At 43.1% G+C, this 22668-nt stretch overlaps 1 protein-coding gene across 4 annotated transcripts in view; it reads left to right on the forward strand.

Moving 5' to 3' along the window:
* LOC137633996 (oocyte zinc finger protein XlCOF6-like) overlaps positions 1 to 17414 on the forward strand; it is a 70461-nt gene extending 53047 nt beyond the window's left edge. For 2 of the 4 annotated variants that reach the window (XR_011042410.1, XR_011042408.1), the window contains exons 3-4: positions 6064 to 6200; positions 17058 to 17414. The gene's annotated coding sequence lies outside the window, so the exon portion shown is untranslated. Of the gene's footprint in view, positions 1 to 3095; positions 3234 to 6063; positions 6201 to 17057 lie in introns of those variants that run through there. The other 2 variants (XR_011042411.1, XR_011042409.1) reach the window with 2 other exon arrangements.
* The last annotated feature ends 5254 nt before the right edge of the window (positions 17415 to 22668 follow it).

The following is a 22668-nucleotide window of genomic DNA, read 5'->3' on the forward strand; positions in this document are numbered from 1 at the left end:
TAAGACCAAAATATTTGTTTTTTGTTTCTAGAAATACAATTCTTTATATAAATCAGTGAAGCCTTACTTTTGAGTATAGATCATTTTGATAATTTTTCAAAATTGTGATAGATAAGTGAAACTTATATTATAAGATAGATCTTGACCAACTGGTCAACTTTTGTTCAGTAAACTATTCCCAAATTAGTCTAATTTGATCGACGCAGGCTCACATTGTTAGTAATATAGATACTAACGGCAACGATGGACCGCCTTCGAATGCCTGTGCAGGGCAAATGAGGCATTTTTGGGGATAGTTCACTGAATAAAAGTTGTTTGGAAGGTCAAGATCTATCGTATGAGATAAGCCGCACTTCTCTGTCACAATTTTGAAAAATCAAAATATCTGGATATTAGGACAAAGTCCGTTGGAGGCCGGCCGATTGTTGGAGGACGCGCCATCCCTCGCACCTCATCCCCTCTCTCCCATCCCAACGCCTTCTTTTCCCTCCCATCTCAACTCCTTCCCTCCCATCCGAGTCCCTTTCCTTCCTTCCCATCCCAGGCTCTTTCCTTCTGTCCCATCCCAGTCTCTTTCCTTCCGTCCCAGATCCTTATCCCTCCCATCCCAGTCTCTTTCCTTCCGTCCCAGATCCTTATCCCTCCCATCCAGTGCCCTACCCTTCCCTTTTCTCCCATCCCTTCCCTCCTAACTCCTCCCATCCCTCTCAGCCCCTCCCTTCCCTTCCCTCCCAGCCTATCCCATCCTATCCCTTCCCATCCCCTCCCACCCTGGTCCTCCCCTTATCCCCAGTCCCTGTCCCCTCCCACCTCTTACCCCAACCACCCCTCCCCCTCTACTGAGCACCAAACACAAGCTCCTCCTATTTATACCAGCCGCCTATTTCGAATCAACCAATCACAGACCTCCATTTCAAATGAACCAATCACAGTTCGCCACGTGTCAGTTCCTGATTCGTCCTCATCTTCTATTGGCTTCTTTTGGCCTAGGCTGCAACCATCTACAGTCTTCCATCTGTCAGATACATAATTCCTAATCGTCTGAGGGATTGGAAGCATTGATTAGGTGCCAATCACCAATCTATCATATTGTAATAATAGATAGACGGTAATTAAATCAAATAAGGAAACGTAAAAGAAACCGGTAATAGATCTTATGTGTTCGAGTTCCTTCAATTCTAACTACGACTTTACTTAAGTACTTATTTTTCTATACTTTTCTGCTGTAGTTAAGTATCAGCGGATTAAATTACTTAAGATAAAGTAAAGATTAAATTTATAATAGAAATTAAAGGTTTAATGTATTACTTAAAACCATTAAATAAAAGTTTTGTAGCCAAAGACAAAGTACTTCAACGAATTAAATTACAATAAAACTACTAAAATAAAGAATAAATTCAATATATAAAGGATTTACTGCTGTATTTAAAATCAGTTAATCATATGATGCAAAGACGGAACCAGTACTAGGCCTAGGCTTACATATTATTATTATTATTATTATTATTATTATTATTATTATTATTATTATTATTATTATTATTATTATTATAGATTTGAACTAGCCTGTTATGTAATACTTTCTTCCAAATACATTTTATTTATACAAATAAATTCTCTTGTATTAGTATGTAGTATATAAATGTATATAAAATAAGTCTTATAGTTGTAGATTATAGTTTTAGTTTATATACTTATAGTTCATATTACATTTTAATTTATTAATTTTTATATCCAAAAGTTCTTTTGATTCATTTTTAGTCTCAAAAGTTGTAAGGAAATGACTTATACTCCTTGGTTCCTGGTACGAAAAATACCTATAAATGCTATTTAAAAGTTTATTTATTTATATATTTATTTAAATTGGCATTCTTTATCTAAATGAGAACCTGTTTTCGTAGATAAAAACAACGAACAACAAATATATATTGAGTAAAACACAAAAAACAAAAGTGTTTTGATGTCCCCAACTCCTGCAAATCTGCTAGGTCCCTGTAAAAATAGCGATAAATTCTATTTAAAATGTTATTCATTTATATATTTATTTAAATTGGCTTTATATATCTATTTGAGAACCTGTTTTCGTAGATGAAAATAACTAATAATAAATATATATTGAGTAAAACATAAAAAACAAAAGTTTGTTTTGTAGTCCCCAACTCTTGCAAATCTGCTAGGTCCCTGTAAAAATAGCGATAAATGCTATTTAAAATGTTATTCATTTATATATTTATTTAAATTGGCCTTATATATCTATTTAAGAACCTATTTTCGTAGATAAAAATAACTAATATTAAATATATATTGAGTAAAACATAAAAAAATAAAAGTTTGTTTTGCAGTCCCCCATCTCCTGCAAATCTGCTAGGTCCCTCTAAAAATAGCGATAAATTCTATTTAAAATGTTATTTATTTATATATTTATTTAAATTGGCTTTATATATCTACTTGAGAACCTGTTTTCGTAGATGAAAATAACTAATAATAAATATATATTGAGTAAAACATAAAAAAATAAAAGTTTTTTGTGGTCCCAGATTCCTGCAAAAATAGCGATAAATTCTATTTAAAATGTTATTCATTTGTATATTTAGTTAAATTGGCTTTATATATCTACTTGAGAACCTGTTTTCGTAGATAAAAATAACTAATAATAAATATATATTGAGTAAAACACAAAAAACAAAAGTTTGTTTTGATGTCCCCAACTCTTGCAAATCTGCTAGGTCCCTGTAAAAATAGAGATAAATGCTATTTAAAATGTTATTCATTTATATATTTATTTAAATTGGCTTTATATATCTATTTTAGAATCTGTTCTCATAGGTAAAAATTACTAATATTAAATATATATTGAGTAAAACATAAAAAAATAAAAGTTTTTCGGGGGTCCCCAACTGCAAATCTGCTAGGTCCCTCTAAAAATAGCGATAAATGCTATTCAAAATGTTATTCATTTATATATTTAGTTAAATTGGCTTTCTATATCTACTTGAGAACCTGTTTTCGTCGTTAAAAATTACTAATATTAAATATATATTGAGTAAAACATAAAAAAATAAAAGTTTTTTGTGGGTCCCAGATTCCTGCAAATACTGTGAAGAAGATGAACGCTTTGTTTATATTCTTGCTCCACCACGTGACAGATCTCCCCATAAGTATTATTTATCCACCATTACTTATTTTCACGGCTTTTTAACCCTGATTTTCCTCCCAGAATCATTCTGCTTAAGGTGAGCCACTATTAAATGTTATTTTACCGTGATTAACTTCCTGGGGGCTAACCTATGAGGTATACTAAAGCTTCGAAGTGGTTGGCCTTCTCTAGGGTAGTTCAGTCCCTTGTATTACACCTTATGGTAGGTCATGGTAGTTTAGCCTAGGATATTGCTGTAAGTATATTAGGGTAATTTCGAGTAAGGGTAGTTTGTAGCGTTACGGCCAATCGTCCTAATTTGCTTATTATCGCTCCGACTGTTATCTTGTATAGAATAAAAACGTTTGGAAATGGTCTACGGATCTTAAATATGTGCTTAAACGCACGCTTTTATGTTTTTTGCCGAAAACCCTAAATTACCTGAAAAATTGTGGCTCGAGTTCTTACTCCGGCCACGCATCTTCTCGCTCCAGTAGTAGGTAAGGGGGGGTCCGGGGGTAAGGATACGGCTTTTAGCATAGGTTAGGTGGGTTTTTAGCTTCTCCCGCCAAAATCGTTTTTAGAACGACGGCCACAGTTCAGAATATTCCAGTTTTCTACGAACTCGATTTTAGAATGACGGCCACAGTCCACCCCACTTTATAATATTCCCATTTTCTATGAATGAAAACGGATCTGGCCGTCACCCTACAAAGGCTCCTCGAGTAATCTCTATGTAAAATATTATAATATAATATCTACAAGGAAGAGTATGTTTCCGATGTGTTTACGGGTAAATCGAACAATTCTGATAAAGTTGCTTTGCCAGAAATCAATATTTCTCAAAATATAGAAGTTTTAAAACTATTACGAGTGAAAACCCACATTTTAAAGGTACGCACTCAATGGCATGCCCTAAACTAAGGTCCCGTGGTGCCTTTGTATAACGACGGACAGGAACGCGTGCATAGGACACGCCTTGAGCTTCCCCTCTTAACGTAATCTACTTACCTAATTACCTGACCGGGGGGTCTAACCCCCTTCTGCGACCCCCCTAAACTGCCATATTGTTAGTGATAGGGTCGAAATAAGGAATTTCTGGAGCGTAGCCATCATCATGCATACATCCCGGTGTGACAGTCTGAATGATCCCCCGGTCTCAGAATTCTCCTTGACATTGTATAATGGTTCTTTTCCGCCATTAGCTCGCTTCGCTCGCATGAAGATAAAACATCAAGCTTGTATGTACTGGCAAGCGGTAATGTTGAGCTGCGCACGCTTAACATTACAGGTTAATAAAACGTCAACCTCATATGCACTGGCAAACGGTAATGTTCGTGCATGCGCAGATTATCAAGGAGAATTCTGAGACCGGGGGATCGTTCAGACCATCACACCGGTCCCGTACCTAGCCTAACCTAAGACTACCCACAGTAAGACAAGCCGCAATCTTCTGTTTACTCCTCGACAGGCTTCCATAGCAAACAGGGTTTTTTTCTGACATATTTCTCAGTTTGATCTGTTCTCTATGCTTGAAGGTTCGATTTTCCCATCGATTAATGCTACCAAAACTTCCAAACACCCGTCGTCCTATCAGTAACACATTTTGATATCTCTTTAACCCTTTTACCCCCCAGGCTATTTGTAAATTTCCAACCCTTAACCCCCAGGGGGTTATTTTTTTCCCAGCACATTTTGCAGTATACTTTTTTCAAATTGCTCTAACAGCCTTAATTTTTGTCATAGAGAGGTCAGGTTGGTCTCATTCTCTTGGAAAATGCCTGAAGTTTCTCAAAAAATTATCAAAATTATGAAAAAAAAATTTCTATAGCCTTTTTTTGCAAGGACGTACCGGTACTTCCATGGGGGTAAAGGGATGGGTTTTGTGAAACGTACCAGTACGTCCTTTGTGGGTTAAAGGGTTAAGGGAGCTGGCCAATAGTTTGGTATGCCCAAATGAATATCAAAGTAGTAATACTTCAACCTTGTTTCTGATAATCACAGTTTGTCTCTTACCTAATTAGTTACTTGTTCATATGTGATGGTTTTTTATAACATATGAGATGCAAAGGTTCGGGAACCACAAATTACTGGAATCCCCAGGTCAATACTGGAGTCTCCTTGAAAATTACCGAAATCCCCTACAATATCACTGCAAACCCTTAGAAATCAATAAAAATAATATGTGTTTTTTATTAATTTACATTATTTTTTAGTAAATTAATAAAATAAAATGTGTATTTTAAAGCATTTTTCTATATACCCTTTACACAATATATTAAAGGGTACAGAACCTAACAAACCCACCTAACCTAACCTAGTAGTTCCCAGGTCACAAACCCTAGCCGCGAATAAGCCCCTGGACTCCCTTCCCAGGTCACAAACTTTCCCAGGTCACAACCCCTAGCCGGGGGGGTAATCTCCTGAACCCTCTTTCCAGGTCACAAACCTTCCCAGGTCACAACCCCTAGCCGGGGGGCAATCTCCTGAACCCTCTTTCCAGGTCACAAACCTTCCCAGGTCACAACCCCTAGCCGGGGGCAAGCCCCCGGACCCCCATCCCAGGTCACAACCCCAAGCCAAGGTTCTACCTTCATATATAAGAAAATGTAAATGCTAAAAACAAAGATAACGTATTTTGATAAAAACACATATATCAATTTCTAAGGGTATGCAGTGATATTGTAGGGGATTTCAGTAATTTAAAACTGGATTCCAGTATTTACCTGAGAATTCCAGTAATTTGAGGTACCGCAAAGATTCCCACCATTTGTCCCTATATCAAGTGAGGGACCTCCAAGAGGAAGGTTTGCAGCGAGATGTTTGTGAAGTCGATGGATTTTGATGTAAAGGTTTGTTGACTGTCAAGTCTCAATCTCTGCCTAATGAAGTTTATCTGTATTATAAAACAACCGTTTTCATTACAGATCATTCATCGTAAGTCGTACTTGCTGAAGTTCTTATTCGAAGCTAAAACGATGCGTCGAAGGATACTAATCACCAAGATAGGAAACGGAGATAAATATTTCTCTTCTTCTGGAGGATTTCTTACCTGACGTATGTCGTGAGTATTACTGCCTAGTCTGCCATTTAGCAGGATTGTTAATTTAATCACTGTATGTAGGTAAATATTGTAACTCATTTATAGATAATGATTATTCATTTGTTCCTACACGAACACAAATCTTGAGGCCTTTATAATAGGATATGTCATCGGGCTTTGAAATTGAGAGCCGGCGAAGACTCCACTTTTGACTGCAACGAGTGAAATTGTACCGTTGCGTCCTATCTTTGGCTGTTTAGTCTGGCTTAGGTCTGTGGAGGAAGAACTCATATCTACATTAGTAATTATCTTTCAGGGTTAGTGGAGTGTGAGGTGATCGCCACACTCCATAATGCTGATAACTTTTCCTTGCACACAGCTGGTGACCCAAGGGAGACTTCCCCCTTCTAACTCTAATCCTTCTGAGAAGAGTAAGAAGGAAGCCAGGTTGTAGTAGGCAGTAGAGGGCTCTTGACAACATCACATTTCGGGAGAGGTGGGTGCCTCCCATTTGTACCCAGTCCCGTGAGTGTCAGGCACCCCAGGGTTGAGCTGAGAACCTCGTTAGCCCGGTACGCCATAGATGCGAGGGAACTTTTGCCGTTGGCTGATGTTGGAGGAGCTTGGGTGCTCTCCTTCTTTTATACCTTGGCAGAGGTTGGGTTGTGCTATTTTCTTCACAGTTATGGATAATTTAGTATCCCGAAAGGAGAAGGTGGCACCTTACAAGGACGTCATTGCCTCTTTGCGTGCAGGTGGCATTCACAGGTTGGTATCTGATGTAATAAGGCTGCAGGTTATTCTCCAACTCGATCAGCAGAAGGAAAGGTGCTTTACCCGTTGGCTGTATGAAGGAAACCTCTCCTGGGGAGTTCCTCTCGATTCCCTGCCTTCAGAGATGCAAGTGTTCTCAGATGCATTAAAGTAGGGCGGGACTGTCGCCTAGGCGACCTGGTCGTGTCAGGCCTGTGGTCGGCAGAAGAGACATCTGTATCAACGTTTTGGAGAGATGAGCATTTTAAGAATGTTTGAGGAAACACTATGTAGTGTCAACAAGCAAGGAAGCACAGTTGTCCTACCTCTTTTCAAGTCGACAAGCCATTGCTCATCTTGGTGGTGAATCATCTGAAGAATCCTAGACCTTTCCTTTGTTCTGTCTGATTCACCAACTGATTTACCTAGTATTGATCACGCCAGATCTCGGATGAACATGGTTGTTCTCGGATGGCCATAAGAAGAGTGATGCGGATTTATACGTCGATCTGTGTCAAGAAATGCCTATCAGTCACAACTGTAGTGTGGGGCATGATCCATGTTCTAAAGTGTTTAGTGTGTGCTGTATGATCTACTGAGAAAGTCATCAAAGAGAGTCCTAACTATCAATAATGTCTTTTTACTAGCAGTACCCTTGGCAGAGAGAAGTGAGTTGTATCTCGGTAGGTTGGCTGATGGTCTTTACTTTCTACCCAGACTCGTGACCGAACCAAGAACCCGTCGATACACAGCCCCTTGTTGGGGGGGTAATCAAGAAATATTGATTATGTCCAGTGAGAGCTGAGGCTCTATCTGACGAGGACTTAACATATCGGGCTTGAGAGCTAGGTTCTCTTCCGTAGCATAGACAGAACCAAGAGAGAAGCGTCGAGAGCACTTTATCTGGCTACGTGAGACAATCGGGAACATGTGCTTATACCTCTTCAGAAGTTGAAATACCACCTTGAACTAGATCTCACGAAGTCATGGGTATTGATTCCTCTTTAGACTGGAGAATCTTGCAGTCAGACAGGTAATGGACGAGTTTCGAAACATCAAACGGCATACACAGCCTTCTATTTAAGGGACCATATCCCCAGGTCCTTCAACTATCATGTTCTTGGCCCTATGTTGGGATCTCTAGTGATTGTATAAAGAGCCCAGATTCTATATGTGGCATGACGCATCTTGTCCATGGTAACGTGTTCGATGTAAGTCTTGAGGAAAGGTAGAATGACTGTCTCTTCTGCTTCTTCTTTCTTTCCCCTTACTTGAGATTGAAGCAGTCTTATTCTTCCACGCTGGATCTGACATTGATGTTGCTAAGTACCATTCTTATTAGACTGGATCTGCAAGAAGCGGTTCTCCCCATCCTATCCTCCCTTAACGATTGGTAGGGGGATGGAAGGTATACGCATCTATTGGCCATCTTGCGTCGGGTATTTCATTCCCGACTGCATCTCCATTCGAGGGAGGAACCTGGCAAGCCATTGTTTTGAACTGTGTTATGTTCTCCACCTCCCTGAGGTTAACCCCTATGATATCCATATCATCAGCATAGCCTAAGCTGTTGACCCTTACGTTATTAAAAGTGACCCTTTCTTGTCTGGCATTTATGCTTCTTGCTACCTTTTCCATTACTAGGTTGAAGAGAAGGGGGGGATAGGATGCATCCTTGTTTCAGGCTGCTTTTCAACTGAAAAGTGGCAGTATATCTTGAGCGGCATCTAACTGAGCATAGGGTACTTTTATAACTTTATTGGTTAACCCTTTTACCCCCGGGGTATTTGGAAATTTCCAACCCTTAACCCCCTAGGGGTTATTTTTTTCCCAGCACATTTTGCAGTATATTTTTTTTAAATTGCTCTAATAGCCTTAATTTTTGTCATAGAGAGGTCAGGTTGGTCTCATTCTCTTGGAAAACGCCTGAATTTTTTCAAAAAATTATCAAAAATATGAAAAAAAATTTTTTTATAGCATTTTTTTGCAAGGACTTACCGGTTCGTCCATGGGGGTAAAGGGATGGGTTTTGTGAAACGTACCAGTACGTCCTTTGGGGGTAAAAGGGTTAAGTACAAGGCATATAAACAAGTTCCAAGCCCTATCAGTCTACTTATCCCTGTAATGAAATTATAAAAGGGGACTGGAGTTGTCTCCCTCGCATCGTATGGGAGTTGGGAGATTGGCATATACCTATGGAAGAAAAAGAATCACCCAGTTCTGTTCTAGGGGGACTTCCTGCCCAGTAAGTGAGTCTCAACTATTTTTAAAGGTGAAAGGTTTTATTAAGCCTAAGAACAAATAGATTTTGAAAGTAATTTGTAATTTTCCTGACTAAACAAACCTTAGTCTTCCAAAGTTCAACTTCCCACCTCCACTAATCTTGAAGAAACTCCCCAATGCATATCAGAGTTCTTCTGATATATACTCCCAGGACTAAGCTTAGGGTATATACACAGAAACGTCAGGGAACTATAAATTTGACGAGGAGCACATATTGCTAAACAGTCTCTCCAGCATTGTCATATGCATTGTCTATAACAACCCTAGGGAAGACTTAACTCCTCAAAGAATACACTCGCCCGTAACTGTATGCCATAATTAGTGCCCCGTATATGAGGATAATTCCTAACTACTTTGCCTTTAAGGCATAAAATAAGGAATCTATAGCCGGCTTTGATAGCCTTGGATAGAACGCAACAATACGTCCGTACTGGTTAAGTCTGAAGACTAAAGTGGAGAGTCTTCGTCCGTGTTCCACCAACTGTCGTTGACAATCGCAACGGCTGTTCCGGCTAAGCTGAAGACGTTCCCAAATCCATATTTGTTCCGACATGAACTCAAACCCTTTTCCTCCTAAACAGAAGTTCAGCTTCTTGTAAGCCTCTATTTAAAGACTCTGGTTTGAATAGTTAGGAAAAATACAAATGATTATATATTATAATTTTAAATGAATGTTTGTAATCGCATGAGAACAAATTCTCTCAACTCCAAAAGTCATATTAGCTGTGAGTCTCATTGCTTTTGTTTTTAATTCTTCGATCATGAGTTTGTTCACACAAATGCAAAACATCGTCCTTCAATTGGTTTTTGAAACAACGAGATACAGTTCTAACGACCATCACTCGGTTAGAGACTCGTTTATGTTTCCTCAAGCTGTACTGTTTATGTACTCAAGCCGTCTCAAATTTTGTCTGGTGATGTTTTGTTTACTTTCCCTTCCCAGAATTAAGAAATAAGATTTGCAGACCTGCTGTTGTGTTTGGACAATTCTGGGTAAAGGAAGTAAAAAGTACAATATGTTGTAGTTGTTAAAAGATGAAGCTTTTAATGTGCGAAAAGGTTTTTCAAACCTGGAATTGTTCCTAATTGTGTTTTTGTCTTTTGTTGGGGCACAACTTCTCTGTCTCCCTCTTGATTTATGTGGTTGTACGGTGACAAATAACTTGAACCTGAAGAAATCGGTCTTCCTTCGGAGAAGGTTTTTATCACTGAAGAAATGTTTTGATTATTTCAGTACCTTGTTTCGAGTATTGTTCCCTTGTCTGGTCTTCCGCTGCTGAGTAGCATCTTGATTAGTTGGAAGAAAACTCGCGCTGTATCATTACCAACGTAATGATGCTCTTTATGTTTTCAAAATACAAACACAGCCGAATATGTCTTCGTATTCGATACGACACTGCATAGCAGAATCTGTTATAATTCTTCTTTCGACCTTATTTGTCCCACTGTATAGCAGCGTCGGGTGCTGTGGTCGACTTCCCCAACCTATTTCTATTCCTTGCATCTTCCTCTCTCCTCAGTCCCACCCATATCCCTCCTCACCACATCCAGATCTGATCAGCTGATGCCTTACACTCTTCGTTTCCATTACTGGCTTCTTCTTAGCTCTCTTGATTGGTTCCACCTCCCTTTTTAGCCCATGGCCATAGTATCTTAATGGCGTTTTCATGTCTAAAACCCAGTTAACCCATTTACCCCCAGGCTATTTGGAACTTTCCAACCCTTAACCCCCAGGCGTTTTCTTTTCCAAGCACATTTTGCAGTATATATTTTTTAAATTGCTCTAACAGCCTTAATTTTCATCATAGAGAGGTCAGGTTGGTCTCATTCTTTTGGAAAATGCCTGTAGTTTCTCAAAAAGTTATCAAAAATATGCAAAAAAAATTGTAAATAGCAGTTTTTTGCAAGGACGTACCGGTACGTCCATGGGGGGTAAAGGGATGAGATTTATGAAACGTACCAGTACGTCTATGGGGGTAAAGGGATGAGTTTTGTAAAACGTACCAGTACGTCCATGGGGGTAAAGGGATGAGTTTTGTGAAACGTACCATTACGTCCTTTGGGGGTTAAAGGGTTAGTTATCTCTTTCTGCCGTTCTTCATCTTTCGGTATTTTTAACCCTGGGCAAACAGACGGTGGTTCCTCTGATGAAGTCACACTATAAAAAGGACCTGTGTTTTTATAGTTAGGAAAGATACAAATTAATGTTAAGAGTATACAAGAGTCAGCATTTGATGAATATACATTTTTATTAAAAGGTTTCCAGGAATTAAATTCATAGTTTTGTCTTATATACTTTAGTTGTGCTTTGATTATTCTTCTCATGTTCTTCAGTCATGTACTCCTCTCTGCTTTCCGCTTTGCATTGCTTTCTGTGCTTGGTCCCTACTTCTCTCTGCTTCCGCTTTCAATTGCTTTCTGTGCTTGGTCCCTACTTCTCTCTGCTTCCGCTTTGGATTGCTTTCTGTGCTTGGTCCCTACTTCTCTCTGCTTCCGCTTTGGATTGCTTTCTGTGCTTGGTCCCTACTTCTCTCTGCTTCCGCTTTGGATTGCTTTCTGTGCTTGGTCCCTACTTCTCTCTGCTTCCTGCTTTGGATTGCTTTCTGTGCTTGGTCCCTACTTCTCTCTGCTTCCGCTTTGGATTGCTTTCTGTGCTTGGTCCCTACTTCTCTCTGCTTCCGCTTTGGATTGCTTTCTGTGCTTGGTCCCTACTTCTCTCTGCTTCCTGCTTTGGATTGCTTTCTGTGCTTGGTCCCTACTTCTCTCTGCTTCCGCTTTGGATTGCTTTCTGTGCTTGGTCCCTACTTCTCTCTGCTTCCGCTTTGGATTGCTTTCTGTGCTTGGTCCCTACTTCTCTCTGCTTCCGCTTTGGATTGCTTTCTGTGCTTGGTCCCTACTTCTCTTGGCTTCCTGCTTTTCCTCTAATAATGATAGTGATGTATAGGAAGCAGACGCTCCTTTAAGCAGGTCTCGTTCAGAAGTATCGCTGCCGCAACGTCATTTTTCTTGTAGTTGAACCTCTCGATCTTTCTTCCTTCGTTAGTAACTGTGCTACGTAAAATCGGTAAAATGCATGGGATAAATTCCGTAGTTTTAACAAAATATTTACCAAAAATTAACCTTTTCTAATAATACCAATCAAAATGATAATAATAATAATAATACTAATAATAATAATGCTAAGGATAATAATGATAGTCTTTAAAGTACCGCTACTACTACTAATGATAACAAAAATAATAATGATGATGATAGTAATACAGTAATAATAATGATAATAATACATACATACATATACCAAAGGCACTTCCCCCAATTTTGGGGGGTAGCCGACATCAACAAGAAACAAAAACAAAAAAGGGGACCTCTACTCTCTACGTTCCTCCAGCCTAACCAGGGACTCAGCCGAGTTCAGCTGGTACTGCTAGGGTGCCACAGCCCAACCTCCCACATTTCCACCACAGATGAAGCTTCATACTGCTGAGTCCCCTACTGCTGCTACCTCCGCGGTCATCTAAGGCACCGGAGGAAGCAGCAGGGCCTACCGGAACTGCGTCACAATCGCTCGCCATTCATTCCTATTTCTAGCACGCTCTCTTGCCTCTCGCACATCTATCCTCCTATCACCCAGAGCTTTCTTCACACCATCCATCCACCCAAACCTTGGCCTTCCTCTTGTACTTCTCCCATCAACTCTTGCATTCATCACCTTCTTTAGCAGACAGCCATTTTCCATTCTCTCAACATGGCCAAACCACCTCAACACATTCATATCCACTCTAGCCGCTAACTCATTTCTTACACCCGTTCTCTCCCTCACCACTTCGTTCCTAACCCTATCAACTCGAGATACACCAGCCATACTCCTTAGACACTTCATCTCAAACACATTCAATTTTTGTCTCTCCATCACTTTCATTCCCCACAACTCCGATCCATACATCACAGTTGGTACAATCACTTTCTCATATAGAACTCTCTTTACATTCATGCCCAACCCTCTATTTTTTACTACTCCCTTAACTGCCCCCAACACTTTGCAACCTTCATTGACTCTCTGACGTACATCTGCTTCCACTCCACCATTTGCTGCAACAACAGACCCCAAGTACTTAAACTGATCCACCTCCTCAAGTAACTCTCCATTCAACATGACATTCAACCTTGCACCACCTTCACTTCTCGTACATCTCATAACCTTACTCTTACCCACATTAACTCTCAACTTCCTTCTCTCACACACCCTTCCAAATTCTGTCACTAGTCGGTCAAGCTTCTCTTCTGTGTCTGCTACCAGTACCGTATCATCCGCAAACAACAACTGATTTACCTCCCATTCATGGTCATTCTCGCCTACCAGTTTTAATCCTCGTCCAAGCACTCGAGCATTCACCTCTCTCACCACTCCATCAACATACAAGTTAAACAACCACGGCGACATCACACATCCCTGTCTCAGCCCCACTCTCACCGGAAACCAATCGCTCACTTCATTTCCTATTCTAACACATGCTTTACTACCTTTGTAGAAACTTTTCACTGCTTGCAACAACCTTCCACCAACTCCATATAACCTCATCACATTCCACATTGCTTCCCTATCAACTCTATCATATGCTTTCTCCAGATCCATAAACGCAACATACACCTCCTTACCTTTTGCTAAATATTTCTCGCATATCTGCCTAACTGTAAAAATCTGTTTCATACAACCCCTACCTCTTCTAAAACCACCCTGTACTTCCAAGATTGCATTTTCTGTTTTATCCTTAATCCTATTAATCAGTACTCTACCATACACTTTTCCAACTACACTCAACAAACTAATACCTCTTGAATTACAACACTCATGCACATCTCCCTTACCCTTATATAGTGGTACAATACATGCACAGACCCAATCTACTGGTACCATTGACAACACAAAACACACATTAAACAATCTCACCAACCATTCAAGTACAGTCACACCCCCTTCCTTCAACATCTCAGCTTTCACACCATCCATACCAGATGCTTTTCCTACTCTCGTTTCATCTAGTGCTCTCCTCACTTCCTCTATTGTAATCTCTCTCTCATTCTCATCTCCCATCACTGGCACCTCAACACCTGGAACAGCAATTATATCTGCCTCCCTATCATCCTCAACATTCAGCAAACTTTCAAAATATTCCTCCCACCTTTTCCTTGCCTCCTCTCCTTTTAACAACCTTCCATTTCCATCTTTCACTGTCTCTTCAATTCTTGCGCCGGCCTTCCTTACTCTCTTCACTTCTTTCCAAAACTTCTTCTTATTCTCTTCATATGACTGACCCAGTCCCTGACCCCACCTCAGGTCAGCTGCCCTCTTTGCCTCACGTACCTTGCGCTTTACTTCCACCTTTTTCTCGCTATATTTTACATACTTCTCTATACTATTACTCTGCAGCTATTCTTCAAAAGCCCTCTTTTTCTCTTCCACTTTTACCTTCACTCCTTCATTCCACCATTCACTGCCCTTCCTCATGCTGCCTCCTACGACCTTCTTGCCACATACATCACTTGCAATCCCAACAAAATTTTCTTTTGCTAACTTCCACTCCTCCTCTAAATTACCAGTTTCTCTTACTCTCACCTCGTCATATGCCATTTTCAACCTTTCCTGATATTTACTTTTTACCCCCGGTTTTATTAGCTCTTCAACCCTCACTAGCTCCCTTTTACATCCACCTACTCTATTCCCCCACTCTTTTGCTACAACTAATTTTCCTTCCACCAAAAAATGATCAGACATACCGTTAGCCATACCCCTAAACACGTGCACGTCTTTCAATCTTCCAAACATTCTTTTCGTTATCAACACATAATCCATTAATGCCCTTTCTACTACTCTTCCATTTGCCACTCTTACCCATGTATACTTATTTTTATCTTTCTTTTTAAAAAAGCTAGCACTTATTACCATCTCTTGTTCAACACACATATCTACCAGTCTCTCACCACTCTCATTTTCACCTGGTACGCCATACTTTCCAATGACACCTTCTACCTCTCCAGCGCCCACTCTAGCATTTAAGTCACCCATAACAACTACATAATTCCTTCAACCCAGTCCTTCTACACACCTAGTTAATTCATTCCAGAACTCATTCCGCTCTCCTTCACTTTTCTCACTACCTGGCCCATACGCACTGACAAACGCCCAACATTCCCTACCCAACCTAACCCTTACCCACATTAACCTAGATGATATCTCCTTCCATTCCACTACTTTACCTGTCATCCATTCACTCAGCAATAAAGCCACACCCTCTCTCGCTCTTCCCCTTTCAATCCCAGACACTCTACCAGACATTTCACCAAACATCACTTCACCCTTTCCTTTCATCTTTGTCTCACACAAGGCCAATACATCCATCCTTCTACTTCTAAACATACTTCCAATCTCACATCTTTTACTCTCTATCGTACTACATCCACGCACATTCAAACACCCCAAAACTAGAGTGCGGGGAGCAGTCACTCTCCCCTCAGCTCCATCTCTTTGATGATGTCTCACAGGAATTTCAATTCAGGAGAGGGGGTTCCCAGCCCCCTCGTCCCGTCCCTTTTAGTCGCCTCTTACGACACGCAGGGATAACGTTGGCGCTATTCTAATTGTTTTAAGCAAAAATCCTTTTATTGATAATAAAAATTATGATCAATTATTCAATCTCACTTTCCATCGGAGAACTGATCTCTCTCTCTGTCTCATTTCTACTTTAAATTGAACAACGGAACTAAGCGGAAGAAAGTCCTTCAGAAATGGTATGGAACTTCTTATGAAATTGAATAGTTTCAACTCCACCATTTTGTAACGGAGGGATTCTGTCATGAGTCTCTTAAAGCTTTGAATATTATTTCGACTCCGAAAGTCAAATTAACTGAAGTCGTTTTATTAGTATTAACTTCACTATCTAAATGTACAAAGGATCGTCTTTTTATATTTTCAATACGATTAATAATTTGCTGACTTTTTTCAGTAACTTCTAAGTCAATATTAGATATCTATTATTTTTTTATTTTGGTAAATTGAACAAAGTAACTTTTTAAAAAATCAATATTATATTTTCACTTAAAACAATTATTCTCTTATAATTATCTCAGAATCTCTTAAAATATAAGATCTTCATATGGCAATTCCAGGACCTTCGGCATTTGACTCATTTTAATGAAGAAAATTTAATTGTCTTCCACTAGTCCACCTTACACAGGGCATCGTTCCATCTATCTCTACCTGCGCTCGCTTTTTGGCCTTCTATGTAACCTCCGTTCCCGCTTGTTTCATTCAGTTTTGCTGTCCAACACTTCACACATTGCAGCTGCATGCGAGTTCTGAATGTCCGAGCCGTCCAGGTTCACGCTTCTAATCCCAGCATTGCTTGTGACGCCAACTTCTCCCACCATCCTGTGATCTCTGACGCTGCAATAGAAAGTCTTTAGTCTCCCCTGACACCCCCAATGGTCATCTGTGTCAATGCATGGCGCCGCTTTCTCCTGACACCCCCAATGGTCCGTGTCATTGCATGCATTGCATGGCTGTTTCCCGTGACACCCACAATGGTCATCTGTGTTAATGCATGGCGCGGCTTTCCCCTGACACCCCCAATGGTCCGTGTCATTGCATGCATTGCATGGCTGCTTTCCCGTGACTCCCTCAATGGTCTTCGGTGTTAATGCATGGCGCCGCTTTCCCTTGACACCCCCAATGGTCTTCGGTGTTAATGCATGGCGCCGCTTTCCTAACCGCATCCGCTAAATAATCACTTCCGTTTCAGCGATAATTGTAAGTCTCATTCAGGTTATGTATTTATCTTTCCACAGAGAAGGGAGAGAGATTCAGGAGAGATCGAGAGAGATGAGAAGGATCACCTCTCCAAGAGAGGGGAGGAAGAGAAGAGCGAAGAACAGAAGGAAGAGTCGTAACCCAAGATGAGAAGAATGAAGAGAAGGAGAAAGAGTCAGGGCTATTTGCATGTGCTTGAATCGGCCTGAGTTTTGACTCTCCCAACGACTGCTGCGTGACATCGGGACAGATGACGTCGGTTTGAAATGACACTGTTCGGGGTAGAGGCCGGCGTCGTCTTAGTCCAAATCTTCAACTTAAAGTGAAAACTGAACCAATTGTTTGTGTTTCATCTTCACAAAACCCATTTTTGCATATGTTTAAGAACTCTTCTCTTATTGTGATGTTCAAAGGTTCTTTAATTAAATACATTCGTTGTTCTGTTTAAAACCAAGTTGCTTTCTCTATATGTAACCAAAAGAATATAGTGTAAGGTTTCTGTTGAGGGTTGTAGCTCTTTTATAATCAAAGCTTCAACTGGGGTGAAGAAGTCGTAGGAAGACACAGGTAGCTTTGCATTTAGTATATAGAAACGGAAGCAGGAAAACACTTTGCATACACTGGGTCCAGACCTCATTTCTGCCTCTGGCAGAATTCTTGTGTCTCTGTCCCAACACGAACGTAGACCTTCGTTATTCATTATTATGAATAAGCTTTTGTCATGTGTGTGTTTGATCTTGAATGATTTTCACTGAGACAAATTATGAATAACTAGCTGTGGGATACGGAAAATGTATTTCAAAGAGAACAGTTTTTTTTATTAACAAACTAATTTGATTGGATGCTATCTAGAAGTTTTTTCTTATGAATATTTAGGATTTAAAATGTCTATGGAAGGCCAATATCAAACGCATGTTGTTGGGGCATCGGAGGTTTATTCTTAGTGCAGGCAAAGTAATACTAAATACAAACTTGACTTATGGTAAAAATGTAGACGGTTTTAAATTCTTGGCAGTTCCAAAGGGATATTTATTTGTTCTCTTAATGTTACATCATCACCGGTGTATCTTTATGCACACAATGGCGCTCGTATAAATGTAAACACAACGCTATACCCCTTTTGTTCCGTAACTGAAATACAAACTACGCTATTTAATGGGGGTATTACTTTCGGCGTAGCTGAAATGACGAGCCATTAAAATTTAACGAGGTTTTACTTCCCAAACCGCTAGTTAGCGAGGGTAGGGGAGGGTAGCTTGCTACCCCTCACTCACACACACAGCTGTTCTTGAGCTCACTTTGCTCTCAGCTCGGATGGTAGATGGACGTGTCCTCTCTCATCCTCGCCTCTCTCTTGGCAGCCATCAATGCTTTTTTGCTTTTTCTTCGACAGGTTTGTGTGTGAAGTTGGCCTCTGCGATTATGCGCACCTGTCCTGGATTACCCGACCGCCCCTGCGGAACATTCATGTCGGCGGTCGAGACAGACCTTCACACCCTTTGCCCTTACAGTAGAGGTCAACGGTGTGATAGTAATAATAATGTGGTGAGTGTAGGGAGTGGTCTACCTCCCAGTGGGAGAGGTTTTCTTGGCGACGTAAGAAGAAGTCCAGGCGGGATCTTTCTCCTTCGAAGGTTTCTTTGAAAGGAGAAAAATCCAAGGACTCTTCTTCCGTTGCCCAAACCTCCTCCGAAGCTCCCACTCGAGTGGTCTCTTTCGAGAGATCGTCGCGTGGTAGCGTAGACCATGGTTCTGTTTTCCAAACTCGGGGTTCGAGAGATGGCGTTGCCTCCCCTAGCGATGCAGCTCCACCCCTCTCCCGGGGGAGGATGTGTCATTAACCAATCTTTTTCAGCTTTGGTCTTCCTTGGGGCTCAAGGGTTCGCCCTCCCAGGAAGCATTACTTGACTACATCCGATTGGGTGCCGCTGTCAAGCAATCGCCGCCTTTGGCAGAGGTTGATCCTCTGTCGATTGTCGACGTTGTGGTGTCAGAGGTATCCAATGCGGTATCTCCTAATACCTCTGCCTCTTCACATCCCGCAGTAGCTGAAGGCTTAGTTTCTCCCGTTCCTTCTCAACCGAGGGAGAAACTAAGTCCAGCAGTCTCTCCTGCTGGTGTTTCTCTCCCTCGGGGGGAGTTCACTTTACAGAGACTCCTCTTCGGAGGACTGCAGAAGGTCAACTTGCTGATCCAACGGCTCCCAGAGGGCGCATCTGTCGCAAGGCTCGCCTTCCTCTTCGCCAGAGAGGCCTTCCTTCACCTGCGGTGAGGAGGTGCCTCTGGTTCACCATCTCCGTTGAAGTCCACCGCAGAGGAGCCTCGTCAGCTTCACCGACTGTTCCTGCTATGGTCCTGGACCTCTTAGCGGATCGTTCGCGATCCCCTTCGGTGGAAGTTCGTCCTTTCAAAGGACACGTCGACCCTCACCCGACAGACCTGCTGACCTGCCGTCGCCGTTCCTGAGAGCTGATGCGCGCTACACGCCTACGAAACCTGACTTACATGCTCGTCAGGCATTGAGCCCTGTTACGGTGCATCAAGGGCGTATGCATCATCGCGCGCATACGTCCCTTACGCGCCATGATGGACATGCGCGCCAACGTTCTCCTGCCCTCCAGGCTTTGCCTGAGGTAGGGCGCCAGTGCTCACCTGCGCGTCAGCGCGCCAGCAACCTCTTGCGCACCAGTGCTCTCCAGCTCGTCAGCGCTCTCCTGCGCGCCAGTGCTCCCCCGCGCGTTAGCGCCCACGCACAGCTCTCTCTCCTGCGCGCCCACGATCTTCGGATCTGGGCGCTGTCGGGAAGTCAAAGACTTCTCTTACGCGCCAGCGGTCACCAACTCACCAACTGCTGTCTCTAGCGCGCCAGCGCTCGCCATCGCGCATTCACGCAGTGTCCCCCTTTCGCGCCCGCGGGGATACGCGCGCCCATTCTCTCCTACAGTTCTGCGCCGCCATACTGACGCGTGCCCACACGCACAGTCTCCAACTGCGTGCCCGCAAGCCAGGGGTATCTCTCCTGCGCGCTTGCGCCCTATGACATCTACTGGGATGCGCGAACTTTCGCCCGCGTGTTCAATGACCTGATCCTGCGCGCCCACGCGCACGCGAACATTCGCCGGCACGCGCAATCAGTCTCCTGCGCGCTATTCTGTGTACCCACAGTCTCCCGCGCGCGACCCCTGGTATTCTCCATCGCGCGAGCACCATTACTCGCCCCCACGCGAGCATCAATACCCTCCCACGCACGAGGCTGCTGGACAACGCACAGCAAGGTCGCCATCACCGCATTCCCCTCCCCGCAAGCGCATAACAGCGCGCACTGCAGCGGAAGGGAAGCATCCAGAAAGGTCCAGGAACCCTTTTTCTTCTTTCCAGGCGAACCCCCCTATGGAAACTCCTCTCAGGGATCCGTTGATCCCTGTCCCTTCAGAGGGAGTGTCAGACAGCAGCATGGTTCGGTCCACTAATCAGAGCAGTTATGCAGGCTTTCAAGCCTGTTCTCTCTGAGTTGGGGCACAGATCCTTGGCTGTCTCTACCCCTCTGAAGAGAAAAAGAGGAGTTCCGGACGCGGTGACTTCTCCGAGAGCTAAGTTGACTCCTCGCAGGCCTTCGAAGCAGGTTCCGTCACCCCGCCAGACTTTTTCTCCTTCCCTGTCGGACGAGGACTTCCCGTCCTTAGGGGAATCACGTGAGGTGGGACGTTCCCCATCGCACCAATGAGGGAAACCCCACCTCGCGTTGAAAAGTCTTTACGGGTACGGGCTGAGAAGAACTTGCCACCGTCTATGTTAGAGTCCTACATCCTTCCCAGGAAGGAGTCGAAGGACTCGAAGACAGTGCCAAAATCCTCGACAAGACTTAGGACGGAGCCAGCTAGCCACTCGGAGAATGTCCGCGAATCTCCCCAAGAAGAGCCTTTGGGGACAGGAGACTTCGCTGCAAGTCCAACATCCGGAGGAGAACTACAAGAGTCAGAGCATGCATTTTGGCAGGTGCTGACTCTTATGAGGGCTCTCAATGAGTTTGCCGACCCAGAGATCTCCCCTCGAGAGGGCAAAGACACGGTCTTTGACCACGTACTTGGCACTCAAAAACCGTCTAAGGCCAGTGCGGCTGGTCCTTGGTCTCAGGGGGTTAAGAGTACCAGGGACAAGATCGCTGTTCAGCTCTCTGAGTTGTCCTCCTCCAACCGTTCCAGTGCCGGCAACAAGCTTCTCCCACCTTCTCGCGTACAGCAAAGGAGGTACTTCGAGATCTTGGAGGAGCCTTGTTTAGCTCTTCCTCTCCACCATTTGTTGGAAGAGCTTACCAGGGGAGTCCCTCTTGAGAGACTCTCCAACCGGCAGGTCTCGTTCTCGGCAACCAAGATCCTTAACCAGGAGAAGGTTGCGAAGTGTGCTATGCAAGCCACTTCGTGGCTGGATATCTGGTTAGGGACCTTAGGTATCCTGATACGCTCTGAGAACTTCTCCAAAGAACGTACCAGGAAAGCTATGGAGACGTTCCTACTCTCAGGCACTTGCACAATCGAGTTTCTGGCCCACCAAGTCTCGAACTTGTGGGCAAACACCATCCTGAAACGTCGGGATGCGGTTGCTGAGAGGTTCCATCAGAAGGTCCCTAGCACCGAGATAAATAGGCACAGGCATTCTTCCTTAGAAGGAACGAATTTGTTTGAGCCTAAGGATGTGGAACAGGCTGCTGAGAGGTGGAGGAAGTCCCACCAATACTCCCTCCTGCATAGGGTTTTAACATCCAAGTCCTGTAAGCCTCCAGCACCCCAGCAGTCCCGTCCGACCAAGACCACAAAACCGACGGCTGCAGCGAAGACAGTGTTGTCTAAGCCCTTTCCTTGACCTCCATAGGAGTTAAGAATCCTAGAGGGAGCAGCCGAGGCTGCAAACGCTAGGATTGGTAGGCCCCCTGCATGTCCACCAGTGGGGGGATGCCTACAAAGTTGCGCAGACAGGTGGCAGCAACTCGGGGCCGATTCCTGGACGATTTCCGTAATCAGTCAGGGATATCGCGTCCCGTTCACAACATCTCTACCTCCCCTGACGATGAATCCAGTGTCATTGAGCTCCCTTGCCATGGGATCAGCAAAGGGGCAAGCCCTTCGGGCAGAAGTCCAGACCCTGTTGAAGAAGGGCGAACTCCAAGAGGTCCTCGACGGATCCCCAGGCTTCCTCAGTCGACTCTTTCTTGTAAAGAAGGCGTCTGGAGGCTGGAGACCAGTCATCGACCTCTCGGCTCTGAACAAGTTTATCAAACAAACTCCGTTCAGCATGGAGACCGCAAGCACGGTCAGACTAGCAATGAGACCGCAAGACTTCATGTGCACTCTGGATCTGAAGGACTCGTACTTCCAGATCCCAGTCCATCCGTCTTCAAGGAAGTACTTAAGATTCAGCCTATACAAAAAGGAGTACCAGTTCAAGGTGCTGTGTTTCGGTCTCTCCACAGCACCGCAGGTTTTCACCAGAGTGCTCACCCTAATATCTTTGTGGGCACACAGGATCGGCATCCGTCTCCTCCGTTATCTGGACGACTGGCTGATCCTAGCAGACTCTGTGTCATCCCTTCTTCAACACCGGGACAAACTTCTGGGACTTTGCCAGGATCTGGGGATCATGGTAAATCTCGAG

Source organism: Palaemon carinicauda, chromosome 43 (genome assembly GCF_036898095.1).
Source record: "Palaemon carinicauda isolate YSFRI2023 chromosome 43, ASM3689809v2, whole genome shotgun sequence".
NCBI lineage: Eukaryota > Metazoa > Arthropoda > Malacostraca > Decapoda > Palaemonidae > Palaemon > Palaemon carinicauda.